This window comes from Chroicocephalus ridibundus, chromosome 11 (assembly GCF_963924245.1).
Source record: "Chroicocephalus ridibundus chromosome 11, bChrRid1.1, whole genome shotgun sequence".
Lineage (NCBI taxonomy): Eukaryota > Metazoa > Chordata > Aves > Charadriiformes > Laridae > Chroicocephalus > Chroicocephalus ridibundus.
In genome coordinates this window covers 14,463,340-14,487,369 of record NC_086294.1, presented here as the reverse complement: position 1 = coordinate 14,487,369, position 24,030 = coordinate 14,463,340, and positions in this window count along the sequence as shown.

Below are 24,030 nucleotides of genomic sequence, written 5' to 3'. Positions count from 1 at the left end.
CTCTAAAGAAAGTTAATGTGTTCCCTACTTCCCCTTCCCCCTTGGTCTATACTGTATCTTAATGAATAACAGGCTTAATCACTCTGGTATCAAGATAGCCTTTTTACAGCCATGCAAATGTTCTTTGGTATATAATTTGTACACGCTTCACTCATCTATTATCATTGTTCTTTCTAAATGAGAAAATGCAAATGTTACACCAAGGGCCCCATCTTCATAGCTTACCGAGTATAACTCCTGACAGCAACATGAAGCTGTTTAGCATAATTTTCCTGTTAATAAACTGCCAATTACAGTAATTTAGTTCTTAGCTTCCAAAGACCAAAAGGTATACGATGATTTCCAGCGCCCTCCCAATTAATGTCTCCGTTTATTATTTTGGTACGTCTGAGAAAACAGGAAAAATGGGAAGGACTCAGTTGTTTAAAGATAATAGTAATGCAATTTCACAAACTCAAAGCTTTTCTCATCTGAGAAGCAAAACGCGATTTTGGGGGTATGTGCTCCCCCTTGCACATGCACGTTCGTACGTGTAAAACATTGAGAACAGCATCAGAGTTATCTATATTACACGCGAACGTGAGTCAGCCTGAAAAAAATACCAAATTAAACTTTGTAAAGGCGCTTAGAAACACCTGCTAGCAATGAAAAACTATTTTATTTTTTTTTTCCCTCCCAAGAACTTCTGTTTGTTGTTCAAATGCTTCCCAAGCTCAGATGGTTACACAGCACTTCATTAAAGTCAGTGGGAAATACTGCAAGAGAGAGGAGGGGGGGAAGGAGAATATTTAAGGAAATGTTTATAGTTGCTGGAAAAGATTCAGAAGTATTATATTTAGAAGCAATTATGTTTCGAGCAGCTCTTCACATACAGTGCTTTCTGTTCAGATCTCTTCTCAACCTTTCTTATTAAAGGGAATTTGCATGAAAACAGAATCCTTGTTTCTTAAGAGTTTATCTGATCTTCCTGCTTATTTCCCACTCCCTGCTCCATCTGCTCCTGAAACCATCATTCTCCCTCATATAACCGAGCAACTTCTGAGGCAAATTGGGCTGATTTTAATTGAGGAGTAAGGAATAGAGGGGATCTCCGGAATTAAAGGTCCTACTTCCAATGCAAGTATCTCCAGTGAGTAAATGTAGCAAACAGAAATGCTTTTGATTTGGGGAGAGCTGAAGAAAATAACCTAGCGAGAAGGAGCCTTTCGGATGCTTTGTTTTGGATACTGGCTTTTCCCCCTCCTATTTGGAAGTAGATCAAGAACCTGCCCTGTCTTTTCTGTTCTATTGTTTCTTTCAGGAATATACCCATAGATTCTGGGAAGAAATTTTGTGTCAGGTAATTACATCTCGATCCTAAAAAAAAAAGTGAGAGAGAATCCATCCTTCCCTTGACTGTGTGCAATCCTTTGCACATTTAAGGAACTCTGCCTTGGTCGAGCCCCCCGTTGCCTGCAGGAGGCCAGAGGCCGGCTGCAAGCTATTAGACCTCAACCACAATATTTATTAGTCATTCAGGAGACAGGTTTGGCAGAAAAATTTCCATTACCTGTATAAATACTCAAGCTAAAGCCTTCTCTGTCTTCTCTAAACACCTGGAGTGGGTTGTTTCAAAGGACTCGGGGTTGGTGTCACTGGTCTGGGTCATGAAAATGAATTGTCTCCTGCGGAAGCACGGTTGGGTCAGTAAGTGGTTACTTGAATTCCACCTTCCTGCAAGCTACGTTTAGAGCACGGAAGAGCTTGGAGTGCCATCACCATGTCTCGTTTGCCCAGTCGCCTCTCAGTGCCAGTGAACGCATCACCCAGACCTCTGGCACCTGAATCCAAGCAGCCCCTGTGCCTAAATAACTGGCCCTGCCTGCTGGCTTTTGTTAGCCAGCGGAGCAGCTTACTTGCCCAGCTGGCTTGGTGCATGGCCACCATGGGCAAGGGGTCCATTTCATCCAGCGGCTGTGGCCGGATCCAGGGTCCTGCAGCACCATGAGCACCATGATTAGCATCGGGACAGTCCCACGTGAGCCGGTCGCTACAGCAAGGCGTGTTCTTTGCAGAGAAATTGCAATAGCTTTAAGAAAAAAATGCAAGTGAGCTTGTTTGGGGAGTTTCTTCAGAGAGCGCCCTGTTAAGCTGTTTGCATGTCTTTGATGTTGTTGATGGTGTTCCCCTGCTCTGGCAACTCCTCCCCAGTGCAACGCCTCAGGCAAGGGCTCAAACCAGAGAGGTTCCTCCAACGCTTTGAAAGCTAAATTGAAGCAAAGTTATTGAAGTTATTAAACTTTAAGAAGGTGCAAGTGTATGTGCCAGCTAGTTACTTTTTGATAAGTATATACTATTAATAGCACTTTAAGAAATCCAACTCAAGATCTGCAGTATAGGTATTCTTCAAGATACTTTTGACTGTTATGAGATTAATGGATACAGGGCAGTTTGGAACTGACGCATTAATTTTAATCACTTAGCTCAGTTTGTATTAATGAGAGAGAAGTGGGCGAGTCCTATAGAAAGACATGAGAAGATATACCTTAAAGGCATATGTGGCGATTATGCATTTTGTGTTAGAAAATTATTGCTAAGCACTGAAAATAACTGACAGCTGAATTTATCAGACGGACACATCCACCACACAGGGCGGTGCAGCGAGATATATAACAGTGGCAACGCCACTTTTCTATTAGGTTAAGCAAATTCTGAAATAAATCTAGGGAGTGAAATAATTGTATTTCTTCCACTGAAGACCTTCATATGTGCGTACTGGGAGTGTGCTGGGGTATATTTGCCTGTGCTTGTACCGTGAATGTGGGCTTATGACCGTGTTATGGTTTTTTATACACTTGAGTGTTTGGTTGGAGCTGAATGACTCAAATTAATCATATCACTTTTCAAGTGCTTTTGGTATCAGTTTTTTATTTATAGACTGGAGACTTAGGGCCCAATAGTATTTCCTTGATGGCTTCGAAGCCAGCAAGTGCTCTTCTTTTCTAGCTTGACCTCTCTCCGCTGCTCTTGCTGAAAGCTCATCGCCCCAGGCTGGAAAAGCCTGACAAGGGGCTGCCCTGGAACCGGTGTCGGGTTATTAAATGGAACAAGGAAAGAGCTTTATATGGGAATGACACCCCTGCGAATCTGCCTGGGGGCACAGCCTCTCTGCCTACGTGCGTTATGTCTATACGTTGTCAGCCTGAGGACGGGGACCCCCACATCGCACCTTGTGTAGGGCAGGCTGAAGTGCCGCTGCCGTCCCCTTGGGTTTGGGCTTCACTCGTCAGAGAGCCCGGAGTTGATTTAACATGATGGGATGGGATGAGCTTTCATCACTAGGAAGCCTCCAAATGTTTGTAGTTGTAATTAAGAAACGTGCTAACGCTCCTATTTAACCTGATTGATGTGAAGTCTTGGTTAGGCAGAAAACTGATTTTTTTCCCCAAGTGACTGCAATAGAAGATCCATTTAGTTTGAAATGGGAGTTATAAGGAGTGCAAATTTCCGATGATCCTTTTAACCAATGAACAAATGGTTAGGTGCCCCTTCGAAGGTTTATAGTGATCCGTCACTATTAAACCCCAAAATGACGATGTGTGTTATAGAAGGGCAATATTTTATTTTATTTTTGTGTCCCGTAGACAGGCCCATGGCACAGCGTCTGGATGGACAGCCCCTGTGCAACCGCTGCGCTCTGTCCCAATGCCGGGCTGCGTCACTGACCCAAAGCAAAGCTTGCTGACACTGCGCCATCCTCCCCGGCTATCAAATTTAGGACATGTCTGTCCTTACAACAGGACAAGGCCATATTAAAACTGGGAGCAGGTGAACACATAAAAACCTAGGGTGATTATACCAGGCACCAAGACAGATGTGTAATTCGGAGCCCACGCTGGTATTTGCACAGCGTCGGGCTGTCCTTGCCACCTTGGGTCAGCGCTATTTCTGACGTCCCTGTACCGTCTTCCGTGGCACCACAAAGATGTGCCCTCGCTGACCTAACAGTGCGATAAAGAAATCTGCTCTCTTTTTAATGCAATTCTGGGAGAAAATGGCCACTTTTCAGAAATCAAATGGTTTCTACTAAAGGTTTACCTCAGTACAAATGCACTAGCGATGCAGCTGTAGCTGCGCTGTGCGGCTCTTCACAATGCAAAGTTTCTGACCTAAAGAAGAGCTTGTGTGCCCAAAAGCTTTTTTTGTTCTCCTATGGCATTCACCAGCTTAATAAAAGATCGTAGCCCTCCATGCAAACCTTGCTGTCTATACCATGAATTAAACTCCCGTGTCCCAAAGGACTTGAAGTTGACCTTAAAAACCTTGAAAAACCTGTTAATATTAGGCCGACTGAAGAAGATATATAGAACCAGGATGGATCACGGTTTACTTGCACACAGACTACCAAAGTTTTGTGATGTTATCAAAGGCTAAAAATTAGCTCTATGTAGATGCAATAGAGACACAATGACAGTAATTGGACAGCACTCTGTCCCTTTATTATTTATGTATTAGTTGAAGCCACAATAATATTAAAGTCACCCTCGCTAAACATACAACACTTTGCGTTTTGACAGCACTTCATAAACATTAATGAATTAAGCTGAGGTAAACACTTCTCCAACATCAACCTTTCCTGAACTGATCTGCAAAGGCAGATTAAAGGCAATGAGGAGCACGTTGCAGTTCAAGCGCATAAAACCCCCTCATTGCCTGTCCAGGGCTTGAGGGGAAAGAAAAAAAATAAATATTGGACCTTCCATCTGCTGCAGATCCATTAACAAAGTATCACAAGCGGCTTTTATGTGCCCTGTCATTTGGACTTTATACTAATACGGGGGAAGGAGGAGGGTCAGGATAAAAACACAGTTCAAAAGAACCTTGCAAAGCTCAATGAATTTGGATTTATCTGTGCTTACATGTTGAAAAAATAGAAAATTGTACACCAAGCTAATCTCATATCTCACTGGCTAGTTGTCAAAATTCAGGTGATGCCACCTTCACGGGTTATATTCGTGCAAAAATAACCCAAGCCGTGAACTGATATGCGAGAGCAGCGAAGTAATGTGGTCAGCAGCGAGGCGTGCGCTGAAACACGGCGGGGTTGTGTCGGTAGGGAAAGTGCGTCGAACCGCTCACTGGTCCTGTGGGTTTTGACAGAAGCTGGTTTTTGGAGCAAGCTGAGCTGTTGCCCTGTGATTATCAGGAATGAGGTGCCCTTCGCTGGCAGCCGGCCATCCCGATCCCGTGGGTGGCTCCCGGCCGCCGCTTTAGCACGAGGGGCAGAGCACGAGACAATTGTCTACAGGGTCCTTCACACACAGTCACTGCAGTTTTACTTGTCTGAGTATTGGACAAGCAGAACTTAAATATCTGAGGGTTTTTTTGCTGAACTTGCAGGAACTCCTCAATGCAGACTTATTCCCCCAAAAATACAGACAAAAAACTTCCTTAGCATCTTAACGGTCCCTTTGGGAAAGCTGGCCAAGGCAGACAGTAATGTTCACTAAATCCTTGTTATCTATGCTTGATTTACTAATGAGCCTGAGTATCATATTTAAATCCCTGTAGCTGCATCTCATATATTGGCTGGTGTGAAAATAAAATATTTCCGTTCAGCATTTGGTGTATATCACGGGCAGCTCCGCTGTGCTCCCGAAATGCCTTTCCTGTTATTAGCGTATTACGGGCCTTTGTAGGGTCACCGTGATGAATAGGATGGTGAAGGCCATCAGAGGGCAACATTTCAAACCAAAAATGTTACAGCTATTGGAAGGTAACTGAGATACCGTATATTTACACAGGTCTGTCTCGGAAATACTCCTTTAGCAAAGGCTAAGTTTGATTAAGAGCTTTCCTCCTTGGATCAGGACAAAGACAAATTCAAAGAGCAACAATAAAGGAAAAATAAGGGAGGCTGGAAAATTAAATGGGATGTTTCTAGTATAGCCCAGCTGAGGGAGAGCTGTGGTTGTTGGTCAGGAGCAAACGGATGAGACTTCATTGTGGAGGCAGGATATTTTTAGTGACGTCTTGTGTGAATTTATTGTGACCTATTTTCTTTTGATCAAATTTGTGCTGCGTTATGCAGAATATTTTAAATGACATTTTCAAAAAGGGTTATTTTTAGTAGGATCAAACTCCAGGTACAAGTGTTCATTGGGCAAGGCTCTCCTTCCTTGACCGTGTTTTGTTGCTTTTCCAAGCTGAGTTAAGAGGAACAAACTATTATTTGTAGATTTATGGAGGTCTGTGTCCCTTAAGTCATTGGTAAAATCGGTGGGCTTGGATCTATGCGGAGGTTGAGGTGGGGACCTGTGTTTTGTCCCCCCACCCTGAGCAGGGGCTGAGACTGCCATGGGGAAAACAACAGGATTTTAGAGGAAAAACACCCAGGCAGCTTGCAGGATAATCATATTTTTCCCTTCCAACCTCTGGGAATACTCATAAATGAGGTGGAGGACGCGGCACGAGCGGTTATGAAGAGCTGCTCCCCGGCGCTCGCAGGGGAAGGCATGATTCCAAGCGAGTTGTTGGTTCTGAAAACACAGGCTCTCTTTGTATGCAGGAGTTTTTACGTCCTGCTGCCTCATTATCTCGGTAACTTATTATAGTTTTATGTCTGTGTTGTGCTGCAAATGGACTGCCCATAATCCCCTTTTTATAGACTTAATCTGGCTGGTGATAAATGCCGACGGAGTCAGCAGAGCGTCTTCCTCTGGGTGGTGGGGGCACAGTGTGAGCCATCCCTGGGCAAGCTGAAAACACCCCTCCTGTCCGTATTTCAAAATCCTTTCTATTCCAGTCTGACTTTAAGGAGGCGTTGGTGTTGACATTTCTATGTGAAATACAGCTGTGTGTTTACTTCTGGAAAGATCCCCGCCAGCTGTCATAGCTGCAGTCTTCTGTACGCAAACAGCAACGATCTAATTAACATCCCCTTTGGTACCTGGAAGTTGACATCGGACGAGTCTCTAAAGCTGGTTTTTGGAGATTTTTGGTGGCTTAGGTACTTACTGAGGTAGGCTGGATGAATTTTAGAAACTGTCTTCTCAAACATTTTGTGAAATAACTATTGTGATTTCACATCACCTGTACACACAAGCCAGTTAATTTGTTTTCAGTGAACATTTGTACGAGTGAATTATTCACCCATCTGCAATATTTATCTTTAAAATGACTAGACAATTCAGCTCTGTGTGGAGCTGTGCCTCCGTATGAATTCATAAATCCGTGATCACTGGCAGGACATTTTCTGCAGGGGCTGATAATCTATTTATTCTCCCTTTTCTTCCCTCCGAGGGTTAGCCCAGGCCCTCTTGCTTTGACATGAACTGCAAGTAAACAACTTGTATAATATTTTACTACTTCCTCGTTTGAATACAAAGCTCTGACAGTGCTCTCTGCAACTGCAGCTTGTCAGGTTAGCAGCTCTCTCAGACGATTACAAGGCAGCAATTTTGTGCAATTTTTTTTTCCTTGCACACAGCAGACATAATGAGCAGAAGGGATTATGTGGTGAGCTGAAATTATTGAGCTAAATGAGGACTTGCAAATGCAAATTTGGAGCCTTTGCTATTATTAGCGGTCAGCTCCGAGCCTGCTAGCAGAGGGCTAACTTTTGGGAAAGGGTGTCCCTCTTTCTGTTCAGAGATGCTCGGAGTTCTGAGGTCACGGAGGGACATAAAATCACCCGTCTAGATATTGAAAATCATCCTACCAAAATTGGCCTTACTTGTCCCAGTGGCTGCGATTGTCCTGGGGCTGGGATTGCCCCGGGACTGGTACTCCCCCAGGCAGGGAAGAAACTGGAATTGCTCTGTATTTTGATGGCCGATGCTCTTCCCGGAGGAGAACGGGAAGAGTATCACTGATAATTGAGAGTTGCCTAAACTAATGATTCAGAAAATTGTTCCAGCAGCTTCATCTTAAGAGAGTCTGGGTTTTAAAGAACAGCGAGGATCTTACTTAAATGGCATTCCTCCGTGGTCATTAATAAAGCCATTCTTTGTCGGGGAAGATCCAATATGATGAGCATGAGGGACTCCATCTCACTAGTCTGGAGATTTGGGGCTTGATCTCAGCTTGTATGAACAGGGTAGTTCCAGTCAACTGAGCAGTAATTTCCATAACCTTAGGAAGTAATCCTGAATATCCACGTTTTTGAAGAGCAAATTTGCTGAAGCATTTACTCAAGAAAATGCATTATTTGGGTAGACCAACGTTTGCTGAAGTGCTAAGGATGGAGTAGTGCACTGAAGCGCGCTGTGTGAGGGACAACTTTTACTAGCGGTTACCAAATGTTACAGTCACACTTTTGTCTAATTGCTGGTACGCGGCATACAAAGAACTATACCTGAATTTCTCTCCTAAGAGTCTCTTTCTTCACATATTTTCTTCAAACCTTGCCTGAAAAAGAAAAGCCTGCTTCTTTCTGACAAGAGACTTTTCTTCATTGGCAAAGTAAAGACTCTATTTGTCCCGGCATCAAATTATTCTGAAATGACTCACGAATTTTACCCTGAAAGTGAAGTGGTTCACTACATTAGAGATGCTTGCGAAGAAAGCAGCTAAAACACTATAATGTTTCCACTGATTTTAGGATTTAAGTTGTGCTACGTGGAGAATAGAGTGTTTTACACTTGAACTTTGGTACCGGAAAGTGAGAGGAGTGAAGCTGCAGTGGTAGTCACATAGCAGAAATGATCGTACCCACCCTGTCTCGAACTGTTAAGCGCGAAAAAATAACCTGATACAGAGTACATAAGCCTTCTCCTGGCACAGGAAAGGTCTGCCTAGTAAAGGAAGAGTCTAAATCAAAGTTGTCCTGGATCGACTAGACACTAGCTCTCTAACCTGTGTAATTTTGTTATCTGAGCCATTATCTGTGGTGTGCCCCCGTCCATGCTGTTCTAATTAGAAGGATAACTAACGGAGTGGTGTGACACCGCTAACAGGGAGACTGAAGTTTTAGTTGAATGCACAAATTAACTTTGAAGTTTCCTGCAGTCCTAAAGATTTTATGGTAATTTTCCATTTCTGCACAGGCATATTTGCATTTTGCATGACAGTTTAGCTCTAATCATTTGTCAGATATTGCCAATCTGTTGTCAGTAGGGTAGAGCCACCAGCTTAGAGAGCTTTTAATAGTTCCGTGCCCGTTGTCTTTAATGGGCACCTGGGAGCTTGCTCCTGGGGACTGAGCGTGGATATTCCAGAGCAGAAAGACATTAAGGCATCAAGGCATCAGTCTGACCCCATGAATCACCCAGACCAACCCTGCAAAACGCTGTAGGAAACCAAGGAGGCATATAGTACCTGGCCAATAGTGCATTGTGGAGCATTTCTTACCTCCCACTCCTGTTTTACCATTTCCCTTGTTTTACCATTTCCTCCCACTCTTGTTTTACCATTTCAGAATAAGCTGATCTGTCCAGGCATGACGGACTGTGTAACCCTTGGTTTTGGCAACAGTTAGAGACATCTATGGGTACGTACCAGAAATATCGGTTGTATGAACAGCTCTTCCTTTGGTTACTGCTATTGGAAAATGAAGGAGCAAATTGAGAATAACTTTGGAGGACAAATTCTCTGGATATCTCCTCTGCTCAGCCAGGTCCTGCTTTCATTACGGAGGCTGGCAGAGGGCTCTTGCTTCTTCTGCAGTGTAGAAATGCAGGTTCTCTTATCAAGAAATTAAAAATGTAGCACCTCTATGACCTGTCTTTTATTTATTTGCCAGACAGGTGTTTTTGGTGCTGTGCAGTGTCCCTCCTCCCTGAGCTGTCATCTCCTTATCGTCATGTCACAAACTTCCTTTGCTTTTCCAAACTGTCCCCATTGACTCAGTCCCACCTCTTGGTCTGCTTGCACATCGCCTTGCTGGACGTTGACTTTTCCAAGGCAGTAGCAGCCTGTGACCCCAGTGCCCTGCTATTTTACAATGTTGACGCTACTGGCATAACGCAAGGTGTGTTGGTGGCTCAAGACATGCCTTGTGTGTCCCCCTTGCGCAGCAGCTTCACTTTTACCTTCTCCAGCTCTCTGCTGTTGCTTCGTTTGAAAGCTCATTCACTCCAACTGGGGCTTCTCTTTCTGCCCAAGCCTTTTCCAGCCCCACAATGCAAAAGTCTCCTAGATCTCTGGTCACAACCTGCACCTCTCCAGATCTCATACAGTCAACCTGTTTCCTTGCCTTGCAACTCTTCTTCCTCCCCCCTCCTCCACTGACCCCCCTCTCTGCTCCTGCAGGAAAGTGTCTCCTGGCCCCTTCTTGCAGCTGTAGCCCTGTTTGTCAGCTGCACATTTTCCTGCCTCACCATTTTCAGATCAGGAAAAAATTCACACCAGCTCACAGTTCCTCCTTCCACAGCCCTAATTGAACTTTAACCAGCTGCTGTCACAGCCCAGGACTCGTTTGTTAGCCAGTTCCTTGTCCAATTGATTATTTCACTAGCCCTGCTGTTCAAACAGCCTTATTGAAGTTCATGTAAATCATATCTCCAATCTCACTCCTGTTCTCTCTTGCTGTCCCTTTCTCAGAGATATGAATCAAACATTAATATTGATCAGCATTTAATGCCAGACACAAAGGAAAACCTGCTTTCATGTAATATGAAATATTAATAAAACACTAATGAGGGCAAAGGAGAAGGCTGCAAACATGATGGCCAGCTCATCTCTTTCCTCCTGCTCTGCTGTGGTATTGAGACCTGCCTGCGTTACACAGTGGTCTGGGCTATCAGCTGCATTGAAATTTGGGGTTGATTTCTAAGTCCAGATTTGGAAAAGTCAAGGGACTTATCGCTCAAAAGGATTGACTGGGAGACCTTTGGTGCCTTTATCCAATGTATACACAGGATGGGTCCTCAAATACTAGTGCTCTGAATTTAAACATCAATCACTTTATCAAAGTTGGACATGTTAATCACTTTCAAATGCCTTGCCTCATTTAGCCGGGCATTTACTCGTGTTCTGCTATGTGTTCCCAATGGACTATGCTTGTGTTTCTAACGGTGTAGATTGGTGCTCAGAAAGCAGCAACTGAGCTCAAAGGGGCTTTGGCAGGTGGGTCCCTATTTTGATTTCAGATAAGCATGGGATTGCTTTAGGTTGCTCATCAGGAAACTCTGAGGCATAACTCGAATGCTGCAAGTGCCACCTTGTTATTCTCCTATTAGCTTGAGACTATGGTGAGGGACAAAATAAGGAATTCAGGTGTAAAGAAACGAACCAGAAAGTTAAATGCAGTTAGATCTGTTTGGAGAATTTGGAAACAAGGAAGCCAAAGTGATCTGTAAAACTATACTTTGATCTGATTTATCAGAGAGATCACATCTGAGCTGCAGCAGGACGGGCAGTCTCACTCTGCTGCGCAAAGGTAACCAGGGACACGGCTCAGAGAAACGAGAAGGTTAGGAAAAATGGAAAATCAGAAGAGGAAAACAGGATGAGAAGAACAGAGGGCCCAAAGAGAGGACAGAGAACACAAACATAATGGAAATTGCTTCTATAAAAGAAAAAGAGTGTGCGGAGTACTATGTCTGTTGTGAAATTAGTTTGTTTGGCGTAGATTGCGGAGCAGCTCCACCGGATGGATCCGGCTGCTTTGGATATACAAAGGCATTGCCGAATGCACTTTTGGTGTGTTGGGTTTGATGCCATCCCGGGTTATACCTGACTTTGATGTGGTTTGTGCAGGTGGGTGTGAGGGAAGAAGCTGTACTCTGAGAGCAATTGTCAACTAATGACAGGATACAAGAAAATAAGAAAAATAGGGCTAAAAAGATTATGAGAGATGCCTAATCTGGAGATCTATCATTATACTTCAAACATCAGATCTTGCTAGGAAAAAAAAAAAGCCACTCTTAGTCCAGGTTGGTTTTTTATCATGAACTTTGAAGATGCCTCAGTGTTTACCAGTGTCTGCTGATTGTTTGATCTTCAAGTTAAGTGTAGCCCCTGCTAGATTTATGAGCTGCTGAAAGAAAGAGCAGCAGAGTTATATTTCTACCATGCTACAGAGTAACTAGAGGTGCTGCAGTCTTCTAAATCATTATTGCTTATTAGGAAAAGTTTTGTTTTCACTGCTGCTGGATGACAGTTCGTTTTAATTTTGCTTTCTGAGGATCCTCTCCATCAATGACCTGCAGTCTGCGTAAGTGGGAATATAAAGCAATTGACATGAAATCAATATTAATTCAGGAGTGTGTCGGGTTTTTTCCTCCTTTTGTAACAGATACTTATCAGGCTGTTACGACCTGGCAGTCTGAAACCGTTGAGCTTCTAAATGCAAGACTCTGAGGCTCTCGGAGGGATGCTCCTGAATGAGCACAGGCAGTGTCCTTTGGGCCACGGTTGTGTTGTGTGATTAACTCCATACCGAGATTAAATGTCAGCTTGCGTTCTTGCTTTTTATCAAAAGCAGTCGCTGCAGTTATTTCCAAGACCTGGAGAAACCGGTCTAAACTTCACAGCTCTTTCACTCAGAAATCCATTGAGTAACTGCTTGGTTTGGCTGCTGTTTGAGTAGCGTGGGTCTGGTCTGGTCTTGTTTTAATTGGTTTCATTTTAGGTGGAAATTAAGGTAGAGAAAAATACAGGGGTTTTCTTTGTTGTTGGTGGTGGTTTTTAAATAGGTTTAAAACAGAGTTTGTCACTTGTGAGTCTAGGATCAGGACTAGACTTTCCAACCATCATAGCAGAGATATTAGAGCAAATTTTAAAGGAAGCTCAAGCAGATGATGCTGGGATTTTATCCAGGTTTCTCCCAATGTGTAGGAGGGTAAGTGGGAGGAATCCCAGGGACGTGGGAGAGAAAAGTTGACGCCTGTGGATCAGTTTGGCATTGGAGTCGCTGCAGGGTGCCGTATCTACTGACTATGCTGAAGTCTAAGTTATGAACAGTTTCCTATTTAAAGACCAGAATATGGTATTTAATGTAGATGTAAAGCAGGTAACACTGGAAGGACTCCAAGAGGATCTTGCTGTGCAAAGAGCAATGAGCCAAGATGATTTTAGGGGCAACATCTCAGGAGACTGAAGGGAAAAAAGGCTGCAGTGCAGATGACAGGGAAAAACTTTCCAGTCTTTTATCAAGCACTAATCTAAACAGTCAGCCTTGTCAACAGAGGCTTGAGCTGAGGAGATTTGGGGTGCAGTTCTGGCTTTGCAACTTCTTTTTAACTTTGAGCAAGTCATTTCATTGCTGTCAGCCTCAGTTTCCCTTGCTTGAAAAAGGCGTTCATGATGCTACCTCCCTTTGTAGCATACTTTGCTATGTATTTCACAAAAGCGTGTAATAAAATTTTAGCTCTGTTGCGCCCAGAAGCAGCTTTTCCCGTACCTATAACCAATGGGGAAAGAAGGTCCATCATGCAAGGAGGCTGGCCACTAAGCATCTCTCTCATCACTGCGAGGAGAGCAGCAAGCTGAAAGGCTGCTGTCGCAGACATGCCGCTGCATGCCGTGCCTCTGGCAGGGATGGAGGATTTTAGCTTCTAGGGCTGTTAATCTGGCATCTTTAACCAGTTATCTGTAAAAAGTGGGGAAAACGATGAATCATCAGTCTCGGGTGCTTGTTAAGTGTTCTTGTTAGAGACTGTTTCCAATGGTCCGTAGCTTTAGTCTGCTAAGAGTAATTCTGTTCATCCTCCTGGCTGCCCAGCAGATGAGCAAAATGACTGACAGCAGAAATATTCCAAAACAGGGGATATTAAGCAAGCGCACTGATGACTGATGGCTGCTGTTCTCCCAGTGGAGTTATCACTCATGTGATTTAAGTTGACTTCAGTGACATTTTTGCCCTTGAGGATTTCTCTCCTCCTTTGCAGAACTGCGTGCACTTTACTTGAAGTTTTGTAGGGAGCCATGCAGGGAGGATCTTCGCACTGCGGGGCTGCATTTCCATCAGCGTCACAGGCATCAGTCAAGCAGGGCTTTTCCAGTGACAGCAAATGTCATGAGTGTCCCAAGACCTGAACTAATTCTCTGCTGACCACTTGATCAAAGCTAAGATCCTGATGCCAAGCTGTAGAGTCCTCAGCTGGCCGAGGGTTGCCCTATCTGAGAGTCCATGGCACCGTCTCACACTGGAACAGCAGGTTTTGACAAAGGGGAGTCAGCCTGATTTCCCAGATTAAGGCAATGGTAGACAATGGGGAGGATCTTTAGTTCTAAAATGGATTCCCTCAAAAACCTTGCTGGCTTTCAGGACACACTGGCCGGAGTGGCATTTGCCAAGGTTACCTATGGTGTGGCTGATGGGAACACGCACAAAAGGCAGGGGAGCTATTCCGGCTATATCGGCCAAGGCAGGAAATAAACACATCTTCCTACATCGACATATGCATCAAAGCATATAAATAGATGAGTAAAGTAAGTTCATACAGTTTCAAACTAGAAAGATGTGATGTAACAGCTCCATTATCATATTTATGTCTTCCTAATTGCACTCCACTGAGATCACTTGCAAGCCTATGATGGATTTCCGTATAATAGGATCAAGTTGTATTTGATCTTAAGCCTTTTTCAACAAGAAGCTGAAATGAAAGGTGAGGTTCAGAAAAGAAGATGAAAAATGTTGCCTAAATTTAATACCAAAAGTATTTTCTCTTAACGGAACTTTCTTCCTGTAAGTGTGCGACCCATTTTCTGGAGTCCATGTATTTATAAGGTGCTGTGGGAGCAGGACCTGAACACCAAGGACTTCACTGGTTGGGTTGGCCACCTGCTAAGCAAAGCTGCAGTTTTACACAGGGAAGCAATTTGTGGCAGGGTGCAAGACGAAGAAATGTACCTCCTGCATGGATTATAATGTTGGCTTAAATCATATTAATATTTGGTCTTAGAGGCCATCTCCAACCTTGAAGTACTTTTGGCTGCTGTGCTCAATGTTGGTTTTAGTCACTGGTTATTTTGAGTCACATTTGTCAGAAGAAAATATGTAGAATTCCTTATTTGGGGATGATCAGCTGTTGTAGCAAACAGCCAAGGTTTCCTTGGAGCTGGTCTTTGTCATAACAGGATAAAGCGTGACACAGAGTTCTGGAAAGGATTGTTTTAAACTTCTTCGTGCCCTACTGCGCTTATCAGAGACTGATGGGCAAGTCTTGCTGGCTCAAAGTGCTACTGACAAGATTGAAGGTGTATTAGGAAAACCGCTTTCTCCTGGGCATGAAATTATTCTGACAGTCGCTAAGGAAATGTATTCCAGTAATCTACTGTCACTTCATGTGTACCACACTGAACTGGAGATTGCTTCAGCAAAAAATAACATCTGCATTAATGCTGTGTAAAATCATAAAAAATCAACCACTTGCTTTATCCAGCAGCCAGAAAAGCGAATTGCTCTCATTAATGGATGTACTATTTTTTTTTGTATGTGTGCACACTGTTACTCTACCCATTTCAGAGACGCAGACATTGGGTTCACGAAAAAAAAGGTATCTTAAGAAATCATGATTCTAGTTGTATGTTCATACTTTGGTTTGCACTGTGGGCTCTCACGCTGGCGGGATCAAACAGAGATGAGTCTCGGGTACTCGACCACCAGCCGTAGGTGACCCTCCCTCCTTGTGAAGAAGTCGTTTTTGACAAATTGGCTGGTGTAGAGGACTGTGGCCCTACGGCATGATATAGTTCCACATTAGAAATACTCCGTCTAGATATGCAAGATAGCTGCTCCGAGAGGTCCTTGCTAAAGAGATTTGTTTCTGGGACAATGAGTAATGACTGAAGAAAATGAATAGGAAAGTTAGAAGAACCGTACTGAAGAGTCTTACGGAACGCTTTTTTATTCAATATTAGTCTTATTCACAGCTGCTGTATGTATGATAATTGCCAGAAAGATATGCAGAGTTCCTGCTTTGGGAACCATCACTCAAAGTTAGTAAATAGTTCATCAGTTGGATCGATTGCTGCCCACTCCGGCTTACTGCAGGCAGCCCAGGGCTGTGTCTGCAAGGTCTACCCGGAACGCTGAAGGACTTCTTCCAGCTGAACTGTGCAGTCTGCACTCCCCGTGCAGCATCTCAAAGTGCTTCCAGGGTGGCTAGCAAAGTTAAAAACACCTTGGCATAAAACCACCAAGCTTTATCCTCCCCATAAATTTGTCCAAGGACTAGGAGTGTTTTAAGGCACATCAACCTAAAGAAGTTTTAGAGTGCGCTGGAAAAGAGCTATAGTGCTGCGATTTACAGCCAGGAACATTCACCTGGACAATAAGAATCCTAGTGCATTGAGCTGAAAAATATGCTGCAGTGTATGGTATTGGCTTGTTTGTAATAAAACACTAGCCTGGTACATTTTATTGGTTTTACAGCCGTTTATTGTTTTGTTTTCAGAAATACAGTATGTAAGCAAAACCGATAAAATAGTTTATTACATAGTAATTGTTCAAGAAGCGACAAACCTATCAGAAGAGGTATCTCTTAAAAAGTATTCAGTGGGTCTCATGTATTAGAAGACAAACTGGAGGAGATGGTTGAAGACCGTGCTGAGTTCTCCACTGTCCTTGGTGGGGCTGGACAGAGAGTTTTTCACAAGGCCTTGGATAATTGCCAGTGAGCTTTACCAGTGGGAGCCCAAACAATCCAAGAATGCAAAGCAGAAGCACAATATTTACTATTGTTTATTTATCAGGCTTTTATTAAAAAGTTTTAGCTACCCAGAGCGAATCAGAGGACACCTCTGAGACCAGAAACAGAGAGAGCAGCAAGTTGACTAACAAGTATTGAATTCTGGTGGTCAGCTGTGTTTCCTAGACCTTCTTTTGGACTTTATTCTCATAATATTAGATATACTTGCTTAAAATCAAGTCTAGGGTTTGCAGAACCTTGTCTGTGTGCTCATCTCTTCTTACTTGGTCAGTTATGTGACCTTGGAAAGGCTTTGCATGTGATAAAATAACAAGTCCGTGTGTATCTTTGTAAGATGGGGGCCTTGAATTTAATATTTGTACAGTGAAACTTGTTAATGACAAATGAGCGATTAGTGTCAGCCTTATAGGACCAAGTCCAAGGAGGTGCTGTTGAAAGAAAATCATCAGAGATCTGATGATTTAGGACAGAGCTGAGTTTACCATGGTTTATGGTGGGAATTTTACAAGGAATCTCAAGAAATGGACGAAATAAATGGCAAAATGTTGCATCAAAACAGTTAGAGACCAGATAGTCTTGAAACCTTTTTTCTCTCCTTTGTCCATGGTTAAATACTTTATGTTGGTCTTCAGATCCTCTGGAGCAGCTCAGCACTAGTATCTGTGGTTTTGTTTGCTTGGGGTTTTGTTTGCTTTGGTTTTGTTTGTTTGTTTGTTTTTTCTTACCTACAGTTATATGTATACCTACATTTCCATGTAGGTAAGAACAACCAAACAAAAAAACAACCAAACAAAAACCTCCACCACATTTCCTGAACTTCTAAAGGTGCAGGTGATTTCATTTTCAGAGGTACAGAACAGTTGTGGACCATGATCCCTAGCTTTGGACATGCCGGTTTGGACTACCAGCCATAGAAGAACTACTTCTCCCCAAAGGATGCCTTTGGAAAGCCAAATTCCTTCAATGCATGTCAAGTATCCTAACTTTCATCCTGACCTGAATCTGTAAGGAGGAGTGTTTGGTGCATACGCAGTTCCACCTGCAGCCTTTCAGCAGCTTGAAATGTTTGCTGTATCCCGTGTCCTATTTAGCCTTTCTATTCAGCTGTCTGTAATTGAGCAGCTCTTTCCAGCACACCCACTACAGCTTCATCCTTATACTGCAGGAACCAATTCCAAGCTATTATTGCACTGCTTAATGATCCCGTTCAGGCTGTTTTGGAAGAGTAGTCCTTAGCGTCTCACCCCAGGGATTTAAATAGGCTCGTACATCAAGGCCAAGCCTTGATAATTCCTTTATTTCTGGTGGCATTTTAAATCACACAGAAACCAGGAGCTGCTTCTGAGCAGGGAAATGACTTCCTGCCATTAGGCAGCACCTATCACCGACCAAGAACACTCTTGAAATTTATATTCTGAACTCTGGCACTTGCTCAGATCTAATGAATTGGGCTGGGACAAACAAAGCACTGCTTCAAATGTTAAATTTCTCATCAAAGGATTTGCTTTCAACAAGGTGTTTTAGCGGTAAGAGGTTGTTTGTTTTTTTTTTTCTTTTCCGTGTTTTAGTTCTTAGTTCACAAGCCCACATGCAATTCCATATTGCTATTTCAAACTGTATCTCTGAGAGCTATCACACTGAATCCATGCTTTAGTAGACTCTTCCCTATGTGCCCATATACTCTGGTTTCTTCCTAATGCCTTTAGTTTCTTTAGCTGGTGAGTTAAGGACTCATGGTCATGTGGAGGGAGCAAAACACTTTAAATCTTTCAAATCAAAATGAGAACTTTTCTTTTGAAGAAGTAATCTGCATTATGGCAATAATGAGCAATTATAAGAAGTTGGTAGCTTTTCAATAATCGTACTCCTATTGCTTTGTTCAATAGATGTTAGTTCACATTTTCGAGAACTCCTTCATATACTAGTAAGATCATCCTTGTAAAATGACAGATTTCCTGACCTTTTTCCTCTTCAAAAGATTTTTACTGAGCACGCTTGTCCTACAGAAGTAATTGTTGGTAGCACTCCTGAACTCCAGGTACTTTCAGTTGAACCTCTAGCAGTGTGAAGTTCTTTATTTCCAGAATATGAAATCCTCTTGACCCTTGCTGCGTGCCGTCAGAAATTATTATAGACGGATTTCTTTGTAAATATTGTTGTATAAATAGAAGTTTATCAGAAAGGCAGGAGAGGATGATACAGCTCTTTCCTTGGAGACATCTTTATGGGATTCAGAGCTTTCATTGCAGAAGGGCAAGAGGATTGTGGCTGGAGGATAAAATTATCTTCTAAGAAAACACCAAGGTTGAAAGCATCAGAAAGAAGAATTAATGTCCAACAGTTCTTATTCAATCGAAAGATTTAGGTTTTATTTAGGATAAAACCAAAAGCTGACAACAGTCTAAATGCGTATGGAGTTTTAATGTGAGATTTGTTACACAATGCAAATATTCCAACATATTCATTGCTCAATATTATTAATGTAATTGGAAATTAACTCACTGATATAACTTTTTTATGAAGGTCTGTTAAAAATACTCAGCATCAGAACTACAAAGAGTTGTGCTGTGTTGGTTAATGATGGGAGAATTTTTGTCAATCTTTCTTCTCCCTGATTAAATTCCGTAACTAATGAGTTCAGTATGTGTTTTGGATTTTGCTATTTTAAGACTTAAAAAAAAATACAGATTTTCAAAATGACTCATTATAAACTGTTGAAATTATAAATCACAGCACTCCCATGTTTTTAAGGCATTAAAAATAGCAGGATTGAAGGTGAATCAGCAGCAGGCCCAGCCTAGCTACAAATATTGGTTTACTTGGTTCATATTGATAGGTCTATGCCCCTACCTACCAATGCCTAGCATCAGTCGTGCGATAAGCCACTCGTGTTGCTTATTGTCACGCATTTCATCTCAGCTTGCAGCACCGGGATAACAACGTGTCTCAGAAGCAAAGACAGATGAGGCAGAGGTTGGAGAATGGAGCTCAGCCTTGAGCCCCTGGCTCCAGCTCCACAGTGATGCTACGGGTAGCTCTTCACACAGCACTGGCAAAGAGCTCACATGGGGTCCTGAGATCCACCTCTAAGGACTGAACATCTCCTAAAGATTTTTAGACCATAGACCAAAACCAGAAATGGGCAGACCTGCATAGGGAGATGTGCCTAAAGGGTGGCTTTTGGGAATAGCAGGCACCAGTAAGGGATGTGAGTGAGCAACTGAAGGCTTCTCTGGGTGCTTCCTTCCCATGAGGAGCTTTCTGGACCGTAGACATGAATGAAGGCCTCACTACCACATTTTGCCAATGTGGAAGATGTTGCTGGGGCAGAGCTCTGGTGGTCTGTGATGGCAGCAGTTTCACGGCTGGGAGTGGGGTCTCTTCATGTATTGCTCTGGTAGATATAATTCCCCCGAGTCCTGAACTTCACTACTATTGTCATTTCAGTATTCAGGTCTCAGAAATGAGAACATGAAACAGTTTCCTTATGATCACTGGGGCAAGGCGCATAGCAAGTTACAGAGCCCCATCCTGCACTGCTGAGACCATCAACCATATGTGGCTACTGTAGCCTATGAGCCCTACGGTGCCATCCTACCTCTCCCCACTGATCTTTCTCCACCATTTTCTCTATGAAGTTCTCAAAATACATCCTGGTGCTACACAATACCCCTCTGCAGCCTTATTCTGTGACCCACACTTTCTCCATTGTAGTTCTTTCCTCCTGGCCAGCAACGAGGTGGTCAGGATTGCTGTGTGTCCCCACGGGTGTTTGTCACATGGATATATGGTGGTGAATAATGCACTGAACTTGTTTAACTGTGCTTCCATTTCTGGTGCCAGCTCTTGAATTCAAGTAGGTCTTTGGTCTTTCTTTGTATTCAAGTTGATTGAGAGGGTTTAACCATATACAATATTCAAATTGCTTTTATGCATGAAGAGATTTTCAAGAAATCAATGCAGTCTTCAAGTGAAATAATTAATACATGAACTGACTGCCCTTTAAAGACAGTAGTAATGCTCCTTACCAAGACCAATGCACTAATATTACATTCAGTAATGCACTTTTTGAAAGTTAAATTCTTCATCATTGGTATTTGAGTAGGACACAGAATTAGGCATGCTGAGCTGTATTTATTAGCAGGAAACTGATTATTATGACTGACCAATCTGCTTTTTAATGATTCAGCGAGCATGTTGGTTTTTATAGTAATGAATACGGGGCCCTTAATCAGGTGATCTGACAAGTGTGCAATTTGCCTGGAAAATTATGCTGGACCAAAAGTGTTTTTGTGAAGAGTAAAAAAGGGAAAAGAACCTATAAAATGTTGGCATTTAGAGGTGAAAGAGACAGGAAAAGCTGAAGGAACAACATTGCAATTCTTTGTGTCTGCCATCTATATGCAGATATTTGGCCAAAATTCCCAGTTACTATAAGAGTTATATTGTGCCCAACTCAAGGCAAATTTCAGGTCTGTTTTTGTTGTTTTCCACCGGAGGTCAAAGGAACAGGAGCATAATGCTCTTTATGAGCAGGAGAGTAATGTCAATGCTATGAGAGACCACTGTAAAATCAGATGGCTGCAGTTCCCTTGTGCTGTGGTGGCACGTTTACCTTCCTTTAGTTAAAAGGAAAATATTTATTTTCACTTTGAGCGCATACTTGTCTCATTCTTTACCCACTCACGTGCCCCTAAGGCATCTTAGTCTTTCTGCAACCTGATCTGTCTTCTGATACTTGTCGTCTCTTCCTTCACTTTCCTGAACGATGCTTTCTCCTACATCCAAGAGCCTGGGCTGAAGGAACAACAATGGGCCTTGTGGGCTGCTATTCACACTCACCACAGTCTAGGCAGTTTGTTACACTGAGGAAGTCTACAAAATCAAATAGCTGACATACATCTGGCAAGAGAGTTCGAATGAGGCTCCTTGGAGACTTCTTCTGTTGACTTTAATGGCCTTTGTTCAGTCAATAGAGTCACTGTCACTAGTGACCTTTATCAGTGTACAACCTGAAAAATGAATACACTGCTAGAAATACACCAAACCTTTATTTTTTTGTTTTGCCTTTATTTAGCTATCTCTCCCCCTATTCTGCTCTCTATGGTTGACCAGATGGTACTATTGTATTTCATTCTGTCGGTCCAGTTGCAAGCGGGTGTCCAGTTCTGGGGTTTAACTTCAGAGATATTAAATGCTTTCCATTCCAATTGACTCTATAAAGAAAGTATATAAAATATATGTGTAAAAGAATGACCCCAATAATTTATTCATGGAGGACTCAATGTGGTAAGCAGGTAGATAAGAAACTCCCTATTGCATATAAATAAAAATGTTGGAAACAATAGTTGCCTACTACATTGGAGGACCAGGGATACCTATGCTTTTGTCTTCTTCCCTCCATTTTCTCCTCTTCCCCAGCCAACATGCAGAATACGTGTTTAGAATTTGAAGGTAAGAGGTGCATTTCCTTTACTTGCTTTGAAAAAAAAGTCATCAAATATGACAGATAATGGAAACAAGGCATGAATGAATTTTGCTTTCTTGCTCTTAAAGGACAAATGGAGCAAGGAGGCAATTTCAACCCTAGTCTCATATGTACCCTTACTTTTTTTCCTCCTAGGTTTAGTATTATTTTTATATTGTGTGCTGACCTCATACAAAAAGGGTGTGCGAAACTGCTAGAGAATGAGCACCAGCAGTGAATCAATATAGGTGAACTAAGTCCAGAAGTAAAAGTGCATTGGATAGAAGTAATATTGCATTATTTTTGTATTGTCTGCAACACCTGCGCCTTGAGTATCATTTGGAAATACAAATGTCCTTTTATCTATGTTGTTAAACTAAAAGGATTCCCTGTCTATTTGCTCTTTGTCATCGAAAGCTGTTGTCCATGATTGCATGGTATTTTGTATTGTCTTCTGTAGAACTCTAAAATGACTGTTTAGATTGAATGCCTGAAGTGAGCACTAGGTAAGTCAAAGCACATTGTATTTCCTTTCCAGACCTGGGAAACAGATGCGTCACTCAATAGCAACTTTTCTCTATATTACAATCACAAGGTGCTTTAGTGCTTTTGTTCCACAATGATGAAAATTCCTCTTTTTTTTCACCTGTCTTGAAAGCCACTTGGTGGTGTGAAATTTGGTGTAGAGAAACTGTAAAGTTTAAGCTTATAGTTACATACAAGTTGGTCACTGATGTCGCCCGCAGTTGACCTTCCCAACAAGTAAATAGCTCAGAAACATTCACCATAACCTCCACCCTCACAGACAAAACTCCCACTGCTGCTAGGGTTATTCATTCTTTTCATTATGGTAACTACGTGACTGTCAAAAACTGGGCTGGGTTATACCAGGAACTACCTAAATTCAGAATAATAGATGCTCTATGTTCTGATGAGCTCACAGCCTAAAAAGACAAGACAGCCTTGGGCTGGGGTTAGAAGTATAACTGTGTTTTTCAAAAATCTCACATCAACCTATGGATTTTTTTTTAAGACTGATGGAACATGGTCTTCAAATGTTACGATTCCCTGTACAACTTAGTATCTTCTTGGTCTTCAAAACTCTATTTTCTTGACAAAAATAAATCAGTGACGCAGTGAGCGTTTCTACACACATAGCCAGGGCTGGAAAAAACAACTCAGCTTCTCTAAGCTTCCAAGGCTGAACACCACAGCCATTGGTCGTCAGGTAGCTGCTGCCCCTACCGTGAGAAACTATGGCTTTCTAGCACCGGTTTAAATCACACCGCAAAGTGCTACCATAACTGACTGGCCCTTTCATGAAACATTCCCAATATTTACAGCTGCAGAAGGTGTATGCTTTTATTGCAATATTTGTTAGGTGTTACCTGACTTGACCAAGATTCCAGCAGGGACTTAGCTTGGGCCTGGCCACGGAGACATCTCAGACAAATTTACACCTGACTTTGATGCTGGTGCAGTCCTCTTCAAGTTGAGTCATTTCTGAGTGTTTCTGACCTTGATAGCTGAAGACCAACTGTAATTCTGGAAGTTGAGTTCATTAGAAGAAAGAACAAGAGCGGGACCAGCAACACCAAGCAGCTGTCAAAATGCGTTGCTCAGGTAACCAATTTAAATATCTGAAAATACATTCAACACTATAAAACATAAAAAAAAAAAAGCACGTTACCTAAAGTTAGAACATTTTTAGCCTTTGGGGGGGAAAAAAATTCAAAATTAATCATCACCTACAGTAGGCCAAATGAGCTCATGCTTTGCATTATTTATTATGAAGATTAGCTATCATTCTTTCCAGTGTCACAGACAGACATTCGTTGTTTTGACACGTCCTCAATGGAATAGCTTTCCTGTAGTGACAATTTGGGAACCAGTAGAGAGTCTCACCAGCAAAGGTGGCTTGTTTTTATGTAACGTTGCCTTGATAGCCTGGAAGTTTTGTAGTAAACTAGTAAAAATCAATAGGAA